We start from the raw sequence: 24,792 nt of genomic DNA on the forward strand, positions 1-24,792 counted from the left end.
TGTAAGTACTGGATATTGGTTATAATTTCACATATCTCATTTAAACATACAAAATACTTTTTACAAAACATCCATATCCTTGCCTATTGAAAATGTTTTTCTCTGAATATTAAACAGTAATTCCAGATTTCCTTTAAAACTCTTTAGCATTTAGGCAAAACAATTATAATTGATATTTAACTTTTAGAAATGAGTTATAAAATGCAATAAGATGATTTTATCCATCTCTCTTGCTCTACATTACAGATACACAAAATAAAATCCTTCTTTTGGCTAGCATTACAGTAATAACAGAAAGACTAACATTTCTTGTAATAACTGACTTGTTGCATTTTAAAATTTCCATACTAGGGCTGGTCATGTAGCTCAGTAATGGAGCACTTGTCTGGTATGCTCAACACCCTGGGTTCAATTCCATCACTGAAAAGAAAAAAAACCTTTCTATACTAAAATTATTAGAAGATATTTGAATTTTTAAAATAAATTTGACATTCTCTAAAGGCAAATAAATATAAAATCATTTTGTATAATTTACCTTACTTCTAATGGCTTAATGTTATGGTTTCTGTGTAGCCATAACATGGCTACATGGGGGCTTTGTGTTCCCCCAAAGCCTCATGCAGTCATAGATGGGATTTTTCAGAGGTGGCTGAATCTAGTATGTGTGATTGATTCATGGTGCGATGCTAGGATTAAGGTTGAGTGATTACTAAATCAGTCCACAGATTGGTTTGTCACCACCCTAATCCCAGTAACCTGGATACAGTATAAGGGACAGAAAGAAGCTTGTTTTGTCCCTTGCTTGCTTTGCTATCTTCTGCCTGCCATGAACGGTTTCTCCTCTGTGATGCCCCTCTACCATGCCACCCTGCTGTGGACCCAGGTGATTTAAGGACTGAAACCTCTACAAACTGTGAGCAAATAAGTCTTTCCTCCTTTAACTTTGGATGCTGGTATTTTGTCTCAGCAACAAGAAAAAGTAACTAAGACACTTTAATTGGAGAGGTTTTTTTCCTTAGCATCATGTAGGCAAATTATATATCAAATAGATCTGACTCAATATTTTGATAGAAATTATCAAGACATTTTATAAAACGTTGACCAATTTCTGATGTCTATAAATGCTGCCTGCCCTGCTAGGTTGCTACGTAGAACTGTCTGAATCTTTCCTGGTTTAGGGTGCTTCCCACTTCAAAAAATGTTCTTTGATCAAATAAACTCTGCTGAATTTTATGTTTAAATTTTTTCTTTTAACACCATTGAGGTACTCTTCTGAAACTGTCTCCTCGTTTAGCTTCTTGAAACAAAATACTGTATAATGAAGGGTCTGCAAGTGCAGGCTTTGTAGCAAAATGACCGCATTCTAAATGTTGGCTCCAAACCTTACCAGAGGAAAAAACTGTATCAAGATTATTGAAACTCTGAATGCTCCAATTTCATTATCTTCACAATGGCAATAATAGCATCTATCTCAAAACATTATTGCAAAATCTGAATGAATTAGTACACATAGAGCACTTGAAGACAGCACAGATACATACTTCTTAGTTTGTTATTAATCATTCCTATTTCTGGTTCTTCCCTGAAATCCTTTGGGCCTTAGTGGTCACCACAGTCTTCTCTTTTTCCGGTTCCCCAGGGCTTCTGTTCCCAACAGTTCTCTGCAAGGCTTCTTCTCACATTAGCTGAATACTGTACCACTGAGCTACATTCCCAGCCCTTCTTCTGCTTTAGACACTTTCCCCAGGGAAGTTTACTTATGCCTCCAGAGGAATAACCATTACATACTGATGGTTCCTAAGCTTAATCGGCCAATAGGTGAGCTCCAACTTCAGATTTTAGGCTGATTGCTGAACATCGGCATCTACAGGTACCACAGACTTCAATTCAATGTGTAAAAAAGTGAAATTAATTTCCCTCACACCTCCATCTTTTTAATCTTCACATATTTTCACACCCCATGGAAAACCCTAGAAATTAGAACAGGGTTTTCTTCATTGCTAATGTAATAGAAGAGGATGTTGTTAGCCAAGGATGGGGGAAGTGATGTTCAAGTTCTTTCGGTGATAGAAATAGCCACCCTTATGGATTACACGAAGGGTTTTGAAACAAGATGAAACTTCAAGATGAGTTTTCAGATACTTAGAGAAAAGTCATATAGCAGTAAGAAATCTACTTCTCTCCCCACTACTCCTATAAACTAAAGCTCACTGTCTCCTCTGTATCCAACAGAAGCAGGCTCCAGACTGAGGACAGGAGGACTTGATTTGGAGAAGACAATGCTCAGCAGCTTACTACACATACAAGGTAACCAGGTTTTTGATGAAGAGGTGGAACATTCTGGAAAATGGGAGGGAAATGATATCAGGAAGTGGAAGCGTTAAAAGAGGGAGAGGAACCGTGGAGAGGAGGGTGGATTGGCTTTAGGAAAGGCAGGAGTCTTCAACCGGGGACAGCTTGAAGATCTGGATAGCAATGCCCTGTGTTCTTGTCGGCTGAAAGGGGACAAGGGAGATGGGCTGTGAGCCCTGTGCCTGTTTTTCTATCTTCTGAGCCAAGTGTTTGGATTTATCACTGGGGGCTTTGTGTGAAGAACTATTTAAATGTTCTTCAGAATCCAGTGTTTGTGGAATCCAGAAGCAGTTTTCCAGACAGAATCTGGAAAGGGGAGAGGCCTATCTCCCTTCAGGCTGAGTGAGCAGCAGGAGCTGATAACTTACCTCCAGGCTAATGCACCTTCAGCCGCAGGGACACTCACCTGTGTGAGCACCTCTCAAACCCTTGGGGGTCAACACAGGACCTGATCAAGTTTTCTCTGTAAAATTGGAGAAAGTAAGACTTTTTTGTATTCTTTTTTTCTATGAAGCTTCCTACTCTTTCTTTCTCTGTAAAATTATGAAAAACTGACATCTCCCCTTCCCAGCATCAGCAGTCTTTGAAAACACCTCTACCATGGACTACGGAATTGTGAAGAAATAACAACTCGCCCAGAGAAACAGTAACATAAACTCCTAAAATTATTCCTGAGAGAATGGTTTATAAATGCATCTTACTGGGATAAAACCAAAACAAAACATAGCCTCACGATATACCAAGTCAAAACTGTCCAAACTACAAGGAGAAAATGAAATCAACACACATAGGGGAAATTTTAATATATCTCTTTTAGGAATTGATATACAAAAACTAGAAAAGACATAAGTGTTTGAAGAACATAACTAAAAATCTTTAGCAAATGGACATATGCAGAATCTTGAAAAATATAAGTAAATTCCATTCTTTCCAAACACACATGGAAACTTTGTAAAATAGGTCACAAAAGAATTGGCAATAAAAATCTCAACAAATACGAAAGAATCAATATCACTCATTTAACCTTTCTTTCTTCCTTAAAGGCCCCACATCTAAACACAGCCAAACTGGGGTTTAGGGATTCAACAAGTGAATTTGATGGGAACACAGCTTCCAGCCCATAAGATAGCATATATGTTCCTGCCACCTTGGCCAGCAGTTACCCTCTGTATCAAACAGATTTTTTTGCAATCTCTTCTCACAAACTATATCTTTTATCTGGGTAGTTTATTATACCTACACTTATCTTTAGACCTATTTCCATCATCTTATTTTGTTCTTTCTATTTACTTTGCTTTTTCTATGCATTTCCCTCCCTACTTTTACATTTTAATTTGAATTCCTTGAGGTTACATTGCTTTTCCTTTTCCTTCCTCTACTGTTTTGACACATATATCATATTTCTTTCTTTCTTTGTTTTTGTTTTTTTTGGTACTGGAGATTGAACTCAGAACCTTGTGCTTGTGAGGCAGGTGGCAGAACCACTGAGCTAAATCCCCGGCCCCTCTTTCTTTTCTCTCAGTGGTTATAATTTAAATTTTAACATAAATACTTCACATAACAAAGTCTAACGGCAATGCTAAGCTGCATATCTCTCCTGTCCTCTTGAATCTTGGAAACTGTGAATCATAACTACTATCTTCCATTTCACATGTTGTTGTCTAAGATTCCACTTTCATATTGTTTTATTATTCTAAATTAGCGATTATTCTAAACACACACTGGGGATGGTGCCTAGAGCCTTCACACTGAGCTACAGACCCAGATACTCTCTTTTTTTGGAGACAGGGTCTTGCAAAATTGCCAGGTTTCCCAGGCAAGGCTCATGTGATCCTCCTGTCAGCCTCCCAGAGTGCTGGGATTACAGGTGCACACCACCACACCAAGAGTTTGGTTTTTTTTTAATAAAACAATATTTGCCCTGTCTTACCTCACTTGCTCACTGTTTCTTTCTGTACCCCTCACCCCTAACACACACCTTTTGGAGCTGAGGGTGGAACCCAGACCCTCACACATGCGAGGCAAGTGCTCTACTCCTCAATTATTTTCCCATCTCCCTTTCTTGCATTTTAAATCTCCTTTCTGAGATAACTTGCCTTTGGCTTAAGGAAATATCTTCATAGGTATTTCAGTGGGGTTCTTCAATTAAAAATTCTATTTTTGCTTAGGAAAAATTTTTGTTTCATTCTCACTCTCCATTGATAGTCACCTGTACATAGAATTTCAGGTTGGTATTTATAACATAGATGTTCAAGAAGCTTTAGCAAATGGACATACAGAGAACCTTGAAAATTATAAGTAAACTCCATTGGTTCCATGCACTCACAGAAACTTTTTTTTTTGGTACCGGGGATCGAACTCTGGTCCTTGTGCTTGCGAGGCAGGTGGCTGAACCACTGAGCTAAATCCCTGGCCCTCACTCACAGAAACTTTATACAATAGATTACATCAGAATTCACAATAAAAATCTCAACATATAACAAAGAATAAATATCATACACAGACTGATCTCTGAACATGTGTAATAAGTTAGGCTCATTAACAAAATTAACAAAAAGGGACATCAATATAGTCCATATATTTGAAAATTTAAAAACACAGATGCCTAAATTTGTCAAAATTTTTTATAATCTTGACTCTAGATATTCATTGTGTATATTTGAAATTTTTCATAACAAAACACCATGTTAAATAATTTCATATCAGAAAAGAATAATTCATTCTTATACTTGAAAAATAATAAACATATTAGTATACATCAAAACTTGTGGGTTGAAGCCGAAGGATTTCTTAGGGGGAAATTTATAGCCTTACTGGTCACAAGAAAAAAGAATAAAAATTAAAAGTAAGTAAGCTGGTATCGACTTAAGAAGTAATATAAAATAGAATTTAAAAGGAGAGAAGTAATAAAAAAATAGTGTAAACTCAAAGAAAATAGAGTAAGCAAATAAAGATAAGAGCAGAAAATAAATGACATAGAAAACAAAGTAGAAATAGACCAGTAAAAGCAAAAGTTATTTTTTTAAAAAGATTAACAGAGCCAGGGATTTAGCTCAGTGGTTCCGCTGCCTGCTTTGCAAGCATAAGGTCCTGAGTTCAATACCCGGTACCAAAAAACAAAAAGATTAACAACATAGACACATTTCTGGCAAGACTAATCAGAAAGCTAGAGAAAAAGCACAAAGAAGCAACTTTTAGGATGAGAAAAGGGGCATAAATACAGATAAAAAGCAGAAACAAATAATAAGCAAATGCTAGGAGTAAGTCTAAGTCAATAAATTTAAAATATAGATAAAATTGAAAATTTTCCTAGAAAAATATAACCGATCTAAAATGATTCAAAAGAAATAAAAAAACTGAATAGGGGTTTAATCTTTAAATAAATTCAGATAGAGGGAAGAGGAGGGAGGGGAGGGGAAGAAAAAAGTATTAAGATGTTATGTACCTGTACTAACTCTCCACAATGAGTGTAATCATTATGTGCTACAAACATGTACTAGGAAAACTTTTAAAAATTAAAATAAGTAATTTATTCATGCAAAGGTTAAAATTTTTCCTACAAAAACACTATCAGAGCTAGGTGTGGTGGTGCACACCTATAATCCTAGGGACGCAGGAGGCTGAGCCTGAGGCAGGATAGTAGGTTGGAAGCCTGCCTGGGTGAGTGAGCAAGACTTTGTCTCAAAATTTCACAACAACAACCACAAAAATTAAAGAGGTGGACTGTAAGTCAGTGGTAGAATGCTTGCCTAGTATGCAGAAGGCCCTGGGTTCAATCCTCAGTACCTCAAAAACAAAATAAAACAAAAAACATTATCAGTCCCATGTGGTTTTCCAGGAAAGTTTTATTAAACTTTCAATAAGGAGATAATTCTATTTCACACATTCTGTTTCAGATAATAGAAAAAACATCATATATGAAACTAACATAATCTTTATGCCACGAAGCATATGAATTTAGAAGCAATCTCAAGTATAAAAATAAGTGAAAAATGTGGTAATGTTGTCCACATCAGAGCTGACCATATTCATTCATAGTTAAAATAAAACAAAAGTTTTTGAAATGAAAAAGAACTTCCTTAATCTCATAAAGCTTGTCTCGTAAAACCTATACAAACAAGATGCCTAATTTTTATAAGTATTACCTTCAGTCAAGTACAACCCATGAAAACCTATTACTCCAACTTACATTCATCATTCTACTAGAAATTCAAGTCACAATAGTAAGGTGAGAAAAAAAGTATAAATACTGTAAAAACAGAAATTAACTAACCCACAGGGGATTTAGCTCAGTGGTTCCACCGCCTGCCTCACAAGCGCAAGGTCCCAAGTTCGATCCCTGGTACCAAAGAAAAAAGAAATTAAAATAACGATTCACAAGATCAATTATTGAAAATCCAGATGATCAACAAATTAGTAGAACAACAGAGTTTTTAAAAACTGAATTGGATTTGTAGATACTTCAATGTAACAGTATCAAAATTCTTAGGAGTAAATCTAACAAAACATGTCAGAGACCTTTTAGATAAATGAATTCTGAAACTAATTGAAAGAAATGAAAGGAGACTACATACACACAGAGATATATCTTGCTCATTGGAAGATTTAATATTGTTAAAATACTCACTATCCATCTGAGTTCATAACTCCAGCCACAATCTCTGCTGACTTGGGGCAAGTGAATTTTAAAATGTAAATGAAGAGATGTTTTGAAGAAAAAGAAAAAGGTAAAGGAATTTTCCCTGTTAAAAAATAAAACTTACTAGAAAGCTATGAAAAATTACAAGTGCAGCACTGGTACAGGACATGAAAATAAGGGGCCCTGATCCCTTCCCCTCAGGGTTCCCCTGGGGCTCCTCTTCAGCCCACACCAGGAGGCCTGCAGGCCCACAGGAGCAGCCATATGGGGCCCTGCTGGCGGCACTGCAGCCTGAGAGTCCACATTTGTGATGCTCAGTGAAACCACGGATTGGCAATGAAAACCACCCGCCCTGGGCCGTGATTCTCCAAAGACTGAGGCTGCCACTTCCTATTCAAAATGCTCCAGGTGAAACAAGGGTGAAAGAGCCTGAGAGGACACCCCACCCAACAGGGGCTTAGTCAAGCACAGGCCTCCTAGGAGGTGGCAAAGTCCAGCTTCTGCCAGTTTCCAACTGGGGTCAAGATTATTAGCCACCCCACCCTGCCCAACACACAAGTGTTGGCCATCCCTAACAATTCCAAAATCCAGAGCATCGTCATGGCACTGAGCACCAGGAAAAGAGAGAGGCAGCAGTGGGCCCAACAAATTCATCCTTATCAGCAGTGGGGGAATGAAACTCACTTTCCAGGACCCCACCTGAGTCTAAAGCAGCAATTCCAAGAAAACAAAAGCGATCACTGACAGGTTAGGGCCAAATCCTACAGCTAGGGATGTGAATGTTCCTAGACCACCCAGAGCCAGCCCCTCCAGGGCAGAAGCAGAAGACCTGTGCTGGCAGTGAGGCAGCAGGCTGTACTGTGGACAACAGCTTAACCAATATCAGGCGGGTTGGAAAGATGAGTTCTGATGGGCTGAGCTCCTGCAGCATCAAGGAAGAAGCAAAGGAGAAGGAGAATGGTCAGCTGGAGTAGAATCAGGGTACGTTGAGGAACCCTTGTGAGCATCAACATCCTGGTGGGATTCTGTGTCTGAGAAGCCATCTTACTCTTCCACAGCCATGAAAGTTTGTCATTAGGACTGCTGAGAGGAAGCCCATGGCCTTGAAGGACATCTATACTTGGATCAAAGATCACTTTCTCTATTTTAAGCACCTTGCCAAGCCAGGCTGGAAGAATTCCATTCACCACAACCTTTCCCTCCATGACATGCTTGTTTGCAAGACATCTGCCAATGGCAAGGTCTCCTTTTGGACCATTAACCTCAGTGCTCATGGATTATTGACTTTGAACTAGGTGTTTGAGCAGCAGAAATGGCCCAATGCTAAGCTGCTCCGAAATGTGACTATCAAATTGAATTCCCACTGGGTGCTTGGCAAGTTGGTGGTACAGTGGTAAGCATAGCTGCCTTCCACTGGGTACAAGGCAGAAGAGGTCAGCTCGTACCTAGTGCCCATCCAGTTCCCAGTGAACAAGTCCCTGGTGTTGCAGCCCATGGTGAAGGTGCCATTTCCCTAGAAGCTTCACTTATGAGCTCAGAGCAGTTACCAACAAGCAAAGGATTCTGCATTGCCCTCAAGGCGCTGCTAGCTGATCAGGGAATAGCCCCTTCCTGCTGTAGGAGCAGTGAAGGAAGAGAAATTCCCTGCTTGGAGAAAGCTGTTGCCTTTGCTTCTGGTTTAGTCTATCAAGGAGGAAGAAACCCAGCCTGGGGAGGACATGCCACCCTTAGCGAGACCCATCAAAGTGGAGAGCCCTCCCTGGGAATCATGGCCCTCTCAACCTCATCTCTCAAAGAAGAGTCATCTTACTCCTGGGAGGATTCATCCTGCTCTCCCACCCCAACACCCGGGAAGTCCTACAGTGCGCTCAAGTTCCCAGGATGGTTATGTCTCAGAAATGCTTGTGATAAAACAGAGAAAAAGAGGAGATAAGCTGGTCTCAAAGGAAACAGCATCTGCTGGCTCCTTGTGTGGATGAGCCTGAGTTGTCTTCTTGGAGGGCCTCAGTGTGTGTTGACATGCCACAGAGTTCCCTATCCTGGTACAGTCCTTGGGAGATCCTGCACTACAGCTTGGCTGCCCCCAGGAGAAGGAAGGACCTTTCAAGACCCCCATTAAAGAGATGCTGTCCATCTCCTCCACCTCGAGTAGATCTCTCCTCCCCAAACCCTGAATCCTGGAAACTCACACCCTCAGCCAAGGTGAGGGGGCTGGATTTCAGCCTATATAACCCCCTGGCACCTCTGGCTCCTGCCTTACTCCCTGGGGCTCATGGATATGAGCACCAGGCCATTGAAAACCAAGCAATCTTTGACTCAGCCAGAGAGCTCCTCGACTCAGAGGGATTTGACCTTGCCTCTGAGCCCCTTAGCAGTCCTCCCCCTCAGATCTGGAAGTCCCCAAGCCAGGCTCCTGGGAACCACAGATTCCCAGTCTTTCAGCCAACCATTCTCAACAGAAGCCTGGTTCTAGACTCAGTGAATGACAGCCTTGGCAAGACCCTGTTGGACATCAGCTTCCCTGGGCTGGAGTAGGACCCCCTCGGACCTGACAGTATCAGCAGGTCTCAATTCACTCCTGAGCTCCAGCAGAGACTGCACCTTGACCCTTACGCTCAAGCTACCCACTGTTCCAGGCACTCATGAAGCTGGGCAGCCCAAGGCTCAGTGTACACTGCACCCTCTGAGTGAGGACAGCAGGCAGGGACCGTGCTGCACCTGGCCTGATCATGCAAAGGCAGCAGTCACACCTTAGCCACCGCTGGGACCTTTGCAAGCTCTAGGGGCTATAACTGGTCTCTGGAGAGAAAGATTCCTCTGCTCTCCGTGCCAGGAGCTGAAGGGTGGAAATGGCAAAAGCAATGGTAAAAGGAAATTAGGAATTCCCTGAATCCTTTCCATTCTGTGACCTACAGTAACATTTCTCCTGCTTCTTGCAGAGCGGTCTTTGTAAATAGTATAAATTCTCCAAATTTTCCTCCAATTATAAATGTAAGCTTATTTCCTAAGATCATTACCTAGAGCCTGCCGGCAGGTGAGTAGAATGACATGGAGTTGGAGTTCACCTCTGTCCCCTGCTTTTGGTTCCTAGAGGTGGAGGACCTGGTGCATGGTTTTTTCTAGGACCAAGGTACCTGCCTCAAGGGTTCTTTACTATGGGCACCAAGACATTCAAGTCTGCTTGCTGGGGTCCCTCTTGTTGCCCCTGCCTCCCACCTCCCTATGTTTCCAAGTCAGCTTTTCTGCAAGAAAAAATCTTGGTTTGAAAGGTCTTGTATTGAGCCAAGAGTTGATTTGGAGATGGAATGGATAGAGCTGAAGCAAGAGTGGACAGCCAGATGTACCCCCATGAGATGTTTCTCTGACAACGTCCCCAGTCATGCCAGGGAGACCAGCACTGAACTCAGGTGGAGGCCTGAAAAGAGAGAAAGGACCCCTCACCTGCCTGGTTCCTCAGGTTGTACCTCAGCTTTGCAAAGAACCACCTTAGACTCTGGCTGGCAGTGTGTATGTGAGCCAGCTCAGGAACACTACCATAACTGCCTATTGAATACAATCCAGGTTGGAAGAAAAGAAAAGAAGTCAATTGCACCAAATAAAGAGTTGTAAAATGGGACCATTCATACATGGCAACTGCATACAACACTAAAATCAGTGGGAAAAGGAGGGACTCTACAATAATTGGTGCTGGAAAAACTGATTAATCATATGGAAGATTTTTAAATTACACACATATCTCACGCAACCCACAAAGGAAAATTATCTGCAGAATAAATGACACAAAAGCAAAACAGGCCACGGATATGAGTAGGCAAGTCACAGAAAAAGAAACAACACGAAATAAAAATGTCCAAACTCACTTATAATTAGAAAAACATCAACTGTATCCAAGCTGTGCTAGCATCCCTTTTTTTTTTTTTTTTTTGAGACAGGGGCTCGCTATGTAATTCAGGCTGTCCTTGAACTAACTATGTGGCTCACACTGGCCTGGAACTTGCAGTGGTTCTCCTGCCTCAGCCTCCCAAGGGCTGGGATTACAGGCATGTGCCATCATGCCCGACTAGCATTCTTTTTTATCAGAAAGGCAATGATGTCAAGGACATGAGTGTAGAGAAAGAGAAGCTCATATCCTGCTGATGGGAATTTTAATCAGATCAGCCACATTTGAGACCACTTTAGCAATATATAGTTAGCTTTAAGATGTGCATGTTCATAACTCTTAGCAACTCTTATGCACATCCTCAAGAAAATATATTAGTTCTTATGACATTTGCAACAGTTAATACTTAGAAACCACCTAATAGTGATATAAATAAATGAGGTATATTCATATAAAATAATTCTGTATAACAATCAAAATGAATGAGCTTGAGCTATATGTATCAACATAGGTAAATCTCAACAATGAAAGATGGTATGATATTGATATGAAATTTAAAAATATATCAATAGTCTATTTCATTTATTATACATATATATGTAATAAAATGATAAGAAGATTAAAAAAGAAAAAATTGGGTGTATAGCGCTGGCATGTTAGGCAGAGGATGAAAACATAGCTTGAAGATATGCATATTCTTATCTTATACATGTGCCTAAGAAGACAGGGCATTGGGGTTGCATCTTGGTGGTAGAACACATATGCTTAAGGCCTTGGGTTCAATTTCAGGAGAGAAAAAAAAGGAAATTATTTAGATTTGACAAAGGTAAGTAATTTATGTCATTTTCTGTAACTTTCTATAAGCTTGAAATAGTTTAATAGACTATTAAACCAACCCTGCTTGATTTATACCTTCAAATAGTTACTTTAGTGTCTTAATGTAATAGCAACATATTGCATGCTGTTAGAAATATTTTCCTAATATTTTAAAGTACAGAAGGATGTTCTAGAAATATTGTTTTAATTATAGCATTTTCTACTTACAACCCAGGAAATGAAGGAATCATTTAAAGTTAAGCAGAGCTTTCTGAGATGCCTTGGGGAAGAGAGTCAAGATAGAGGAGTATTTCGAGAAAGTGAAGGTGTGCAGAAGAAAAGGTGAAACAGGCTGAAGGTGGAGCATGGGGGTAGAGAGAGGACACCTGCTGAGGGATCAGGAGGCAGGGACCAGAAGAAAAAGGAAAAGAACCGGAAGGAATGTACGCATAAGACCCACAATAAATGGACTACATTGAAAAGAAGCAGATCAGATAAAACTGTGTGTACTTACAGCAACGAGTTAAAAGGCAGACTTTGGAGCTGGGAATGTGGCTCAGCAGTGCAGTGCTTGCCCAAAATGCATGAGATCCTGGGTTTGATCCCCAGCACAGTAAGAACAAAGCAAAAAAGGGAAACTTGAATGCTATATGTAACTTTCTTTACTTAGGCCACAGAATTTAGTTACTGGTGTCTCCATCAACTCTTATTTCAGAACAGGAAATTGAGTGTGCGTGAAGTGTGTTCCCCTGTGAGGAAATTTGAAGTGGAATAGAGCCCACAGCCTTGAGGGGGCCTCAGCACAGTGTCCGTACCCTCAGATCATCCACGACTCCACAAGGTGCCGGGTGGCAGTGGAGTGTGAGAGGGAAGCACAAGGGACTCACCCTGGGGCAGGACAGTTCCAAAAATGGTGGCAGCAGAGTGACATAAGCATTGTAGCTACATAGCCTTCCTCTTCTGTTCTTAAGCCTTTTAAAAAACAAGGCTTGAGTGGTCGCTTTCGGTATTTTAATAGACAAATGATACAGGGAATTAAAAATGGAGAATTAAAATGAAAAGTGTTGAGAAGTATACTATTGTGTTTGTGTGCATGTGTGTGTGCACGTGCACACACCCAGGCTGGGGTTCAAACCCAAGGCCTTGTGCACCTATGCCAGAGCTCCACCTTCGAGCTACACCCTCAGCCATGCATACTAAGCTATTTTTATGCTATTGTTATTGTTCCCAACAGAACGTTCTCTGTAAGTCTTTGAAATTGGGCCCTGAAGTAAGATTACAACCCACAAAGGAGGAACTGGTTGATAAACAGTCCCATTATGATCAATGAAATTTCCTTTTTATAAAAGTAAATGATATCAAATTTGAACAGCAATGGTTTTTTTAATGCTTGTTTGATTTTTCTAGTTAAGAGGTGGTTATATGCTTCACAAAAGAATACGGAATTAAAGAAAACAAACAAAAACCACATTGGTTATGTGGTAGGTGGAACTTGAAGTTGCTACCTTTTATCAAACTGTAAACACACATTATTTCCTAATGAAATATACATGCCCAGAATAGTGCTTGAGCAATAAGAAGTCTGGTGCACAGGAAGATCCCAGGTACATTGTTTTTGGTACCGGGGATCGAACTCAGGTCCTTGCACTTGTGAGGCAGGCAGCAGAAGCACTGAGCTAAATCCCTGGCTCTCCCAGGTACATTTTTAAAGCTTTCTTTGCATGACTTTGACTTCTCCTGATGAGCCTCCCTAACAGCTCTGGCAAGCTTATTTCTCGCTGGTGACAGACTCAAACCCTAAGTGGCTCAGTAGCTTCATGAATGGGTCTTTGTTCAAGCAGAATTAAGCTGCAGTGAGGGCACTGTCCTGCCCAACACTTGCCATTTAAACTTCCCTTCGCTGAGATTTATAACTTGGCTGGAACAGTATTCATCCTACAACTTTGCATCAAAGTATAACTTTCCATAAATTCTGAAAACACACACCAAGTAAAGCAAATCAAATACTTTATGGAGAGCTTGATTTTTCTCTCTTCATTAAGTTATGCTCTCACTTTTTTGGGAAAGGATGCAATTAGCAAAATGAGTGTTTTCAATGAGACCTCTGGTTAAAAACCAAGCATACCCTTGGCAAGCACTTGGGACACAGTGGAGTTTTAATTCTATTTGGAATCTGGTGAAAACTAAGACATTTGCTTGGAAAAACTGAAGTAACTTGTTTTCAGTGAATTTTTTTTCCAAGAAAAAGTACCTGGGATCTACTAAATCAGTTTTTTAAAAAGCCTTGCAAAAATCACTGAGTTGCATAAACTTCAACATTAGATTTATTTTCTAAAGCAGCAGGAAAAAAACCACAATTTTTTAAAAGTTCCACAAAACTGTGAGTAATCACTGAAGTGCTGGAGGACTCACGGATAAACAGGATCTCTGAGGTCACTTGGTTCTTCCTTCTGTGGGGCAGGAGTGTCCCCTGCCTTGTTTTCTTCGGTATTTTCTCCAGTCTCACGAAACGTCTAAGTGACTCAATAGAGTCCTTTCAATTACAATTGCTCTTGTAGCATTTTGTCAGCTGGAGCAATGTTGAATGAAAAATATTTTTTCTAAATTGAATGCTACTTTTAATTGTCATTAAGAGATTTAAAATTAAGGCAGTGACGCTCTTTTTTAACGTTATCATTCTTATCTGGAGCTGGGTGTTAGGGTTATACGCATTTACAGACTAAGGATTAGTTTAAACTTTTCCTATAATTAGTTGTTATGTTTCAGAAGCCAGCTCTATATAGAGTCATGCTATGATAAAGTCCTATTATATCACATAACACCTTGAGGTTTTATTGTTTTATTACATACAATTATACCATAAAACGATATACCATCATTCAAATATTTTGGAAATGTCTGGTGACAGAAATAAATTACCTTAAAACATGACACATGGACCCTAGTAAATGAATGCTGAGATATCTATCAAAGAAAAGTAAAACACAATTAAAATGCTTTATCTGTGTAAGCAACAGGAGTAAGGAAACAATTGAAATTTTAATCATTACATAAACTCCACATGTATACTGTGTCTGTTGTAAACATTATTTGTATTATAATGTGACAAGTAGAATGGACAATTCTGTAAGCAATTTTAGCACTCTGGTGCAAACTTTTTGAAAAGCAGAACAAATAGCCTTTACCTGTGCTGTTTCCAGCTGTCCTTCCTATCTCCGTCATCAAATTTTTTCTTACCAAAAACATTTAGGGCTTGTAGATTCAATCTTTTTGTTCTGTTCATTAATAAAAAATCAAGTATCTAGTCTGACTACTTAGTACAATTTTTATAGTGTAGTTGATTTTAAATATTCCCTAACACTTGACTATAAAATTACTATTTACAGAACAGTTTATTTGGCCCACTCACAATGGGCACAAAAATGAGTTAACAGATTGCTGCAGGTGCTGTAGATTGAATGGTGAATGTTCCCAAAGACCCACCTGTTAAAGGTTTGGTCTCCCCAGTGACACTATTTGGAGGTGGTGGGACTTTTAGGAGGAAGAGCAACATGGGAGGTCCTTAGGTCACTGGGGTCATGAACTTGATAGGGACTGAAAGACCTCCACCACTTTCTCTCCTCTTTTGGTTCCTGTCTTCTTATGAGGTGGGAAGTTTTGCTCCACCACATGCTCCTGCCATGACGTGCTGCCTCAACACAGGCCCAAAGCAATGGGGCCAACCAACAATGTATTAAAACCTCCCACACTCTGAACCAAAATAAACCTTTTCTCTTTATAAAGTATCTCTGGTATTTTGTTATAGAAACTGAAAGCTCACTAATGCAGGAGGATTGGTAGGAGGGGTGAAGTATCTATCTACCTGTATCATGGATGTAAATTTGGATTCCCCCTTGAAACTTGACATATACATGTATGGATATGTGTACATATGTAATCATCAAAGTTGTTTCCACTTTACAAACAATCCAGAATAATTTATATAATTCTTTCTAACTTGGAGATCAAAACCAGGGCCTCATGCATGCTATGCATGTACCACCACTGAACTATGCCTCTAGCCCCTACAAAACCCTTTACACTGCTGTCCAACTGAGAGAGAAAAAAGAGGGAGCAAGAGAAGGGGAAGGAAACAGGGTGAGGATAAGAAGGTAGAGAAGTGAAATTGTAAAGAGCCGGTTTGGTGAAGGAGGCTAAGAAGTAACCCAGGGAGGAGCAATTGCTACAGTGAAAGTGATAAAAGATCAAACCACAGCCATCACCAGAAAGTCTTTTCTGATCTCTTCTTCCAACTGGCTGTGGCATCCCCTTTATCAATCACCTATTGCTGTGTAAAAGTTAACACAGCACTGTCTCACGTGGTTTCTGAGGGCTGAGAATCCAGGAGCAGTTTAGCTGAATCACTGTGGCTTAGTCTCTCATGAGGCTGTTGGCAGGCCGCTGTCTTCTGAGGGCTGGATGGGGACTAAAAGGTTGGTTCCAATATGGCTCCCTCACAGGGCTGCTGGCAGGCAGCCTCAGTGCTTTACCACATGGGCTCCTCAGAGGCTCCTCTAAGGCTGACCTCTAAAGCACTGTTAAAGAAAGTATTGACAGCCACACACATTGGTGCCTGCCTGGAATCCCAGCTACTTGCAGGCAGCAAGGAGGATCACAAGTTTGAGGCCAACCTGAGCAACTTAGCAAGACTTTGTCTCAAAATAAAATTTTCAAAAGGGCTGGTTCAATACCAAGAAAGGAAAAAAGGAAAGGAAAGGAAAGGAAAGGAAAGGAAAGGAGAGGAGAAAGAAAAAGATCAACAGATATGACTACAGAAAAACAAATACAACATAAAGTGCTGTAACTAACATTAAAAGAAAAATTGAAAAAGGAAACTTGCTGCATTTGATAGAAAAAGAATTGATATATTTAATATATAATACACCAACATATGATAGATCAATGTGAAAAGTGAGAAACTGACCTCATATGAGAACAAAACAAATGAAATTATGAAGAAATCTTTGACATTCATTACTAGTCAACAATTCAAAAATACAGAAATGTATACTCTTTCACATTGTTGTGCATGAAAATTGGTACAACCTATCTGAAGGAGTATTGCACATATGGTAAATCCAATGATTTACAAAAATCAGTAAGTTATGTTTAGAAATCTATGGACATTTAAGAATCCATAAGGTACTAAAGATGTAAGTGTAAGGATATACCTTACAGGATTATTCATAAAAATGAGAATACAAAAATAAAAATATACTGTAACTGAGGGTTGGCTAGAGTAAAAATATGATGCATTAACACAGTGAAATTCTATTATGTATTACATTGATTTTAGGTGAATATTTGCTGATATCAAAGATAGTAATACTATTGTTATGTGAAAAAAATAAGTTGCAAATGACATGTACAAAATGATACCATTTTGGTACAAAATCAATTGAAGGGTATACAAAGGATATCTGTAGATGATGAAATTATAGATATTTATTTATTCCACTTCCCTTTCTGTATTTTTAAGTTAAATGAATGTGGATTGTTTTCCTCAAAAAATTGGGATTGTTAAGTATAAAAATATACATTCAATTTTAATTAGAAGAATTTGTTTAAAAGTATTGATGTAGGGTTCCCTAAGTTATCTACGAGGTGTGATTGAAAGATATGGTGAACGTTTAAATTTTTAAAAGTTTATCATAGTAAAAGACACATTGCCATTAATCTCCCCCAGGTTTTCCTCCTCTCTTCAAACACTTTTCCCATCATTCTTGTCACTTTCTGAAGCAGTTCTAGAAACCCTCTTTCATGAGTGTCTTTAGTTGCACTGTCGTGGCTGGCTTGATGTACTGAATTGATTTAAAACATTTACTTTACATGGTCATTTTGACTTTGGGAAAGAGCCGGAAGTTGCATATCAGATCTGGTGAACAAGGTGGATGAGGATACACTTTTTATGAGCCTACCTTTCCAATAGATGTCATCCAGCAGCCACATTCACCATATTGATTATACTTTGTAAAGACACAAAATAAGACTTTCAGAACTGCTTCAGAAAGTGGAAAAAGGATAGGATAAGTGTGTTTGAAGTGAAGGGGAGTATTTTGAGGGTTAATATGATGTATCTTTAACTGTAATACATTTAAAAAATTTAATCATGCAACATATATTTTGATCACACCTGTATACTTTTTTCCCTCTTCCTGAAAAAGAATAATATACTTAATTGGCCAAGATTTGGATACAGGCTGTAGCTACTACTGGCTCCTATCCATACATCTCTTATTCTTATCCTTATTCCTAAGAAGTTAACCAGAACGGCTAAGTGGCTCATGAAATGTAATAATATAAAACTCATTTCAAGCAAAATAAAAAGTTAAATGATATACACAAATACCACCTGCTTGGACTAGGCCCTTTATGTGAATATTAAGATATTCGTTCAAGACCTGGTAAGGGGATAATGGTTTGCTTTTTGTACACATTCAGGCAATTCTCAGATTTTTCATTGTTATTTTTATGCAAATAAAAATGTGCCAATTTTATTAATATGTGGCTGTTATTACTTTGAATTATGTTCACTTAATTTAATGTAGCAAAAAACCACTTTAGACCATGGTAAGAAAAGAGTTTATGCAGATATAAAATGAATTAATGAAAGCACTAAAGAATTTCTTCTATTTTTTAAGAAATCTCTTTTGGTTTGGAAATGTAAAGGACTATCTCAGCACATTTTTGACCCACTAGGCCTTTTGTTGCTTTTCTTTTCTTTCCAATTCCAGCTTTCATTTTGAATAACCTAAAAGTAAAATATTTCTCATATGGAAAAAACAACACTGAGTTATCTAAATTCTGTAACGAATATCATTTTAAATGCAGCAAGCCTTTGCCTTTTCAAATTCTCAATATCATACTATAATTTTCCTCTTCCAGTTTTCTCTGGAACCTTTAAATGAATAACATAAGAAACTAAACAGGAAGTTATATTTCACTGACCTAAAAAAATTAGGAGGAAGATGAGGAACAGATGAGAAAATGAAATCAGGAGAAGGAAGCCCCCATGTTTTGTTTGTGTTAATCAAAATCACATATTCAAAATCCTTCTGGTATCCTAACTAAAAAAGATCAAATATCAAAAAGAGTAGTGTATATTTTTCCAGCTGTCTATAGGTCAGAGAAAGGAATGAAATGACCATTTCTTATGATCCATTGATTGTTCAAATTCCTTTAAAAGAGATTCACAATGGTTTAAACACATCTTTTAACGAATGGTTTAAAGGGAAATTTGATTTCTATTTTTAGAGACTAAAAAGAAGGAAAATTTAGACATATGCCATGACTTGTTTAAATACCAACATGTTTGAAACTACAGCAATAACAGTTTCCATAGCAAATATGAAACACAAAAATAATAGATTTTTTTTCCTTTGTTTGACCAAATGCTACTAGGAGCTAGTTTTGTTTAAGATGCTAATCAAGACTAACTTGGTTAGATTCAGTTAATTGGAGCAGTGGCTTCCAGACTTTGAGACTTCACAAACCAATCATGTATTTCAAATGAATGTGTAAATAAATTGGAGAGGAAAGAACATAAGTCATCAAAGTTTTCAGTTTACCAAATAAGGATACACCAAAGTTCAACCATCATCTGCAACTATCATTAATTCATAAGAGAAAGACATTTTAACAGGAGAAAAAAATTTTTTTTAAGGAAGTAAATAATCACATAACATAAAAACAGTTCTTCAGGGGAAAAACATTAATTCTATGAAAAAAATCATTACTTTTTTCAGAATAAATTGTAATAAAACATAATAGCCTATATTTAGAAACCACTGAGAATCACTTCTTTTAATTCCCATACAAATTACTTAAGTTATACTAATCTATTTCACGGCCCTAGAATGTTGAGTGATGTGTATTTTTTGTTGTAGTTACCTGTTAATTCACCGATTCTTTCATCTCTTCAACAAGTACTTCCTTTGGCACTGCTGACAAGTGTGGCAGAATAAAATTGCCTCTTCCTTTATTGAACATAGAAAGAATTATAATTTAAGGCAAAGCATACTTCAAGAGAGCACAACTGGGAGAGGGAAGCCAAGGACGGGACAGGCAGAACTTCAAGAAAGAGGCGGCACTAAGGTCAATATTGAAAGAGGAGGGGATTTCAACAGCTCAGGTTGGCTCTCAAAGAGCATTGCTACATGGGAGATTAATAAGACTGGCCAAACTGATAAGCCTGGGAAGAACTAAACATGTTCAAGGGCGGGGGAGTGACTTGTATGGGGGAGTGCTGGGACAGGGCGGCGTTCTGCAGAGGATCTTGACAGTCAAGGTGGTTAGACTGTATCTGGGAAGGAACTAGGAGCCCTTAAGTTGAGTGTCAGTTCTGCTTTTTCTCATGAAGCCCTGAGGAATTTCCTTAATTTCTCTGAGTCTTCAGCCATTTATACAATGAGTCAATATCTAAGTCACAAGCAATTTTATGATTAAATGCTATGCAGCATTGTGGGAAGGCCCGGTACAGGACCCGGCTCACAGGCTGAGACCACGAAAGTTCACTGGCTGTGAATAGTTACTGAATCATTAAAGTTCAGGTTTAGGAAGACGAACAAGTTAGCCTGTAAGTCCAAAAGAGAGAAACAGTGGGAGTGAATGAGAGGAAATGAGAAATTTGGGGAATGGAAAAGAATAAAAGGAAGGGAGAGATATTTGAATTTCGTGGATGGAGTGGGATAGGAGAGGGAGGGTGCAAGGACATCATATTTTAAGCAAGAATGGTGTCAGCAGAATCTCAGAGATTGGGACTAGAGGATAAGAGAGAGAAAAATCTCACATGTTTTTGACCTTTTAATTTGAGATCCTAGGATCAGAATTTGAGATCCTATCACTGTATTTAGATAAAACTGTTCAACAGGCTTTAAGAAGTTACTTATGAGGGGGATCCAGGGTTGAGATACAGATCGGGGCATCACATGCATAGAGAGGTGAGCACTGAAGCCAAGAGGTCTTTGTGATGCCAAGGGTAGAAAAGAAGGAAGGGAACAAGACTGAGCATTGAGTACCTTCAGAGAGAGAGAGAGAGAGAGAGAGAGAGAGAGAACACCAGGTGCTGACAGGGCCATGAACCTGAAAGAGTTGACAGCATTCAGAACAATACGGCACACATAAGTATTCCATCCCATGGAGGCCAAAGGAGCAGAAGCTCACGTCCTGAGGCTCGCACTGACTTTGTGAGAAGAGTCTCAACAGTGCGGTGAAGGCAGAAGCAACGGTGCCAGGGATGAGAGAAAGCAGTAGTTTAATGAAGTTATTATTTTATATTTTAGACAAATAGATGCATATGTACCAAAAGTAATCAAATATATGGATATAGGTACATATCTATGTATCTAATATACCTATATCCATATTTTTATAAGCACCACACGCTAACCGATTGTGCTACTGGAGCTCCTATATCTATATTTTTAAACTGGGTTTCTTCTCTTATCTACTACTCTGGTTTCTTGTGTATCTGTTATGGTTTGTATCTGGATGTCCCTCCCTACCAAAGCCTCATGTGCTCATAGATGGGGACTTGGGGAGGTGACTGGATCATGGGCCCATTATAATCACCTACGGATTAGTCCATGGTTGAGTTTCTAGCCAAATTGCTATTAGGAGGTGGGATGTGGTTGGAAGAAGCAGGTCACTAGGGGCATGGTCTGGGAGGGTTCATCTCTTCTCCACTCCTATCTTCAAGCTCTCTCTGCTTTCCAGCCGCCATGCCACAAGTCACTTCTCTGCCACGCAGCCCTCCTTTGGAGACTGCCAACTATGGACTGAACCTCTACAAACTGTAAGCCAAAATAAATCTGTCCTCTTTAAGTTGTGGGTATTAGGTATTTTGCCCAGTGATGAGAAAAGTGACTAACACAGTATCCTATATATATATATCAAACACCATACTAAAACATACTGCTCTGTATCTGTCTCTTTATTTCACCACAGGATGTTTGGAGATCTTTCTGTGTGATGCAAAGGATCATGTACTATATCATTTATTTGATCAGTTCTCTTTTCTACTGGCAGATATTTGAATTGTTTCCATTAATTTGATTAAAAAAAAGAAGAGCAAAGTCTTCAAGGTTGACTAGGCAATAGTCTAGAACCCTACCCTTTCTTAGCTGATACCGATTTTGTTGGCATGTTAAAACAGTAGGCTTCCATATTTACCAACACAGAGCTGCATCCATCTCCCTCTAACCCTAACCCTTTTTGATTTGGTCTATGCCTTCACTTGAGGATTCAATTTCCTGCCCTGGAAACCTCCCGTAGCCTTTCTGTACAATCCCCATCACAAGGCATTTCTGAAAATAAAAAAGTAATTCCTGCTCTAAAGACTTAAATCCTGACTGTAGACATCTGAGTGACTTAACCTTCAGTTATAATCTGGTAAAATATAGAGATGCTATCTTCCTGTTGTAGACTGTTGGCATTGAAGTACCTTAGAAGCTACCTGCTTCCATCTAATTTTACAGCAGTAGAAATCTGACAGCAGAGAAATTCTTCAAAACCCCATGGAAGAAATAAAGAACAGCAAAGCCTAGAGTTCTTACTCCTAGTCTAGTTCTCTTTCTGTTACGTCCTGAAACCCCTACCTGCCTTCAATGGTGTTTAAAAATGATGGAAGCTTTACCCATTTTTGGAGGCTAGGGGAACTTCATTTGAGCAGGAAATGTATAAAGGAAAATGTTTTAGAGATGTGGGAAAATCCTAGTGCTATACCTGGGAATCCCACGGCCAGGTGCCACGTTCAGTGAAGACACTGACTCACAGTGGAACTTCAAGAATTTATGTCACCTCTCCATGTTTTAGCTGTTCCAGGCACACACTTTGACATCAAACCACACAGGCTTTGCTGGAATCGTTGTGAAGGTGATGAGGTAACCCTTATAAAAATCTGTTAGCTATTCGGATGAAAGCCACACTGTGTCTAGAAATGAGATTGTCAGATATACAGCACAGACACTTCTATCTCATAAGCCCCCTATTGTCATCAGTTAGCTAAGCACTCCCCCACTTGCTACCCTTAGATCTTTTTGTTTGTTTGTTTTTGATGCTGGGGATTAAACCCAGAACTTTGTGGCATGCTGAGTGCACACTGTGCTACTGAGCTACACTTCCAGCCCTCATTCTTAACCTAGTTGATTCAAAATTCACTTATTCTAATTCCTTCAGTTTCAGAATAACAAGGTCTTCACTTAACTTCTCTGCCCTTTGGTTTCTCCATCCACCAAATGAGGAAAATAATAGGGCTCGGTGAGGATTAAGTAAGTTAATGTATATAGAACACAGCCTGGCACATAGCAAATGCTCAGTTTTAGCTGCTTTTATTGTACCTAGTTGAAAGTGAATGGTAGCATATGGATACATACTTCCTATTAAGATAAATAATATGAGTGCTTCCTGGTTCAGTTTTTTCTTCTTTTGAGGGAGTCCACTGAAGATTTCCATAGGTGAAGTAACAACAGCGTGAGAATGAAGGAGAGCTGGGCTACCCAGGCCACACAGGCTCTAGGTTTCTCTCTAAGAGTTTGATTCTTCAGCTGTCCTGTTGTGTTAGTCAGCTCTCTGAGACTATGACAAAATACCTAAGAAAATTAACTTAAATGGAGGAAAATTTTATTTACGCTCACAGCTTCAGAGGTCTTAGTCCAGTATTGCTTGGGCCCATCACTCAGGTCTGTGGAAGGTGGAACATCATGGCAGGGAATATGTACAGAGGTACCTCAGTTCACAAACTTAATTTGTTCTATGATTTTGGAAAAGATGGCCATGTTTGTGTTTGTGTGGGAAAGACAGCTGCAGTCATGTTTATCACCCGACACAGAATTTTCAAACAAAAACAAAATTTTGCCAAATGATTCTGTTTGCAAACCAAATTGTTTGCAAACAAAAGCATTCATGAACCAAGGTACCATTTTAGCGGAGCAAAGCTACTCACCTCCTGGTGGCTGGGGAGCAAAGAGAAAAAGGAAGGGGCCAGGATCCCCATACATCTTTCAAGAGTACACTCCCATGACCCAACTTCTTCCAAGTAGGCCCCACCTTCTGAAATTTCCATCACCTCTCAAAGGGTCCAAATCTCCCAATAGCATTAATATAGCTTGTTTGAGGACTAAGCCTTCAACATATGAGGTTTGGGGAGACAATTAAGATCCAAACCATAACACCCATTCAACATGGCATCCTGAGCCATGCTCAATCAATACTGGCTGCTGAATGAATAAATTTATTTTATTTTATTTTATTTTTTGGTACCGGGGATCAAACTCAGGTCCTTCCGCTTGTGAGGCAGCCAGCGGTGAATTAATAAATGTATGAATCCATCCAAAGACAGAAGTAGAGAATGGCCATAAGGAAAGAAGTCAGGCTGGCACTTTGGGATTTCCAGAAAAAGAGAAACACTTAAAGCAGAGAGAGGAAGGTTGTGGAGTAAGTGTAACTGTTGCCCAATGCACTGAGACTCTGGGCCTGGAGATATAGAGGGAGCTGGACCAGCAGGTCCAAAGAATCACAGTTTGTGCTGTGGACAAAGTCAGCTATCTTAAGGAGGCAGTAGAGAGTGCCTCTTTGTGACAGTGATAGTCTACAGAGATTTCCAGTTTTAAAAGGATCATTCTGAAGGTGTCACAAAGAACACCTTATTAGAGTGTCTGTCTCCCTGAAAATGAATCCTTCTTTTGTACTCAGGGTGTTTCCCTGTTAATAATGGCCTCCTACCATGACCCCGAGTGGTTTCACAGCCTCCCTGAAAGTAAAAGCTGCTCATTGTTCAGGTACTTTTTTTCCCCATTCCTAAACACACTTCGTCCCAATTGGGGTCATAGAAATGCCATCCCTACTAAAGCATCACGGCTGAATCAAGAGACAAGTTGCAGCAACTGTCTTTATTTCCATCTCTTCCTCATTTTATTTATTTAGGTTGAAATAGTTTTCAATGAAATTCAACAAGTATGTACCCCACACTCACTCTGAGCAAAGCACCATGCTAGATTACATGCAACACAAAAGTGACCAGTTACCTTTTTTTGGCTTTGAAAACCTTTCTGCTTGCAAATTCTCATGC

At 39.2% G+C, this 24,792-nt stretch overlaps 1 protein-coding gene, 1 long non-coding RNA gene and 2 pseudogenes across 6 annotated transcripts in view; 3 read left to right on the plus strand and 1 right to left on the minus strand.

Moving 5' to 3' along the window:
• Positions 1–18,059, plus strand: part of LOC147823175 (uncharacterized) — a 56,216-nt gene extending 38,157 nt beyond the window's left edge. For both annotated transcript variants that reach the window (XR_015444210.1, XR_015444211.1), the window contains exons 3-4: positions 2,233–2,307; positions 11,923–18,059. This is a non-coding gene — a long non-coding RNA (uncharacterized LOC147823175). The remainder of the gene's footprint in view (positions 1–2,232; positions 2,308–11,922) is intronic.
• The window catches only part of LOC147823176 (uncharacterized), a 50,824-nt gene that overhangs the window by 23,465 nt on the left and 2,567 nt on the right, over positions 1–24,792 (minus strand). The gene's annotated exons all lie outside the window — the stretch shown is intronic.
• On the plus strand, positions 2,515–18,059 carry LOC147823177 (forkhead box protein M1 pseudogene; annotated as a pseudogene).
• LOC147823178 (forkhead box protein M1 pseudogene) lies at positions 8,395–18,059 on the plus strand (annotated as a pseudogene).

Source organism: Heterocephalus glaber, unplaced genomic scaffold, assembly GCF_053883595.1.
Source record: "Heterocephalus glaber isolate CG9 unplaced genomic scaffold, H.glaber_assembly_v1.0 deba00001600, whole genome shotgun sequence".
NCBI classification, from domain to species: Eukaryota; Metazoa; Chordata; class Mammalia; order Rodentia; family Bathyergidae; genus Heterocephalus; species Heterocephalus glaber.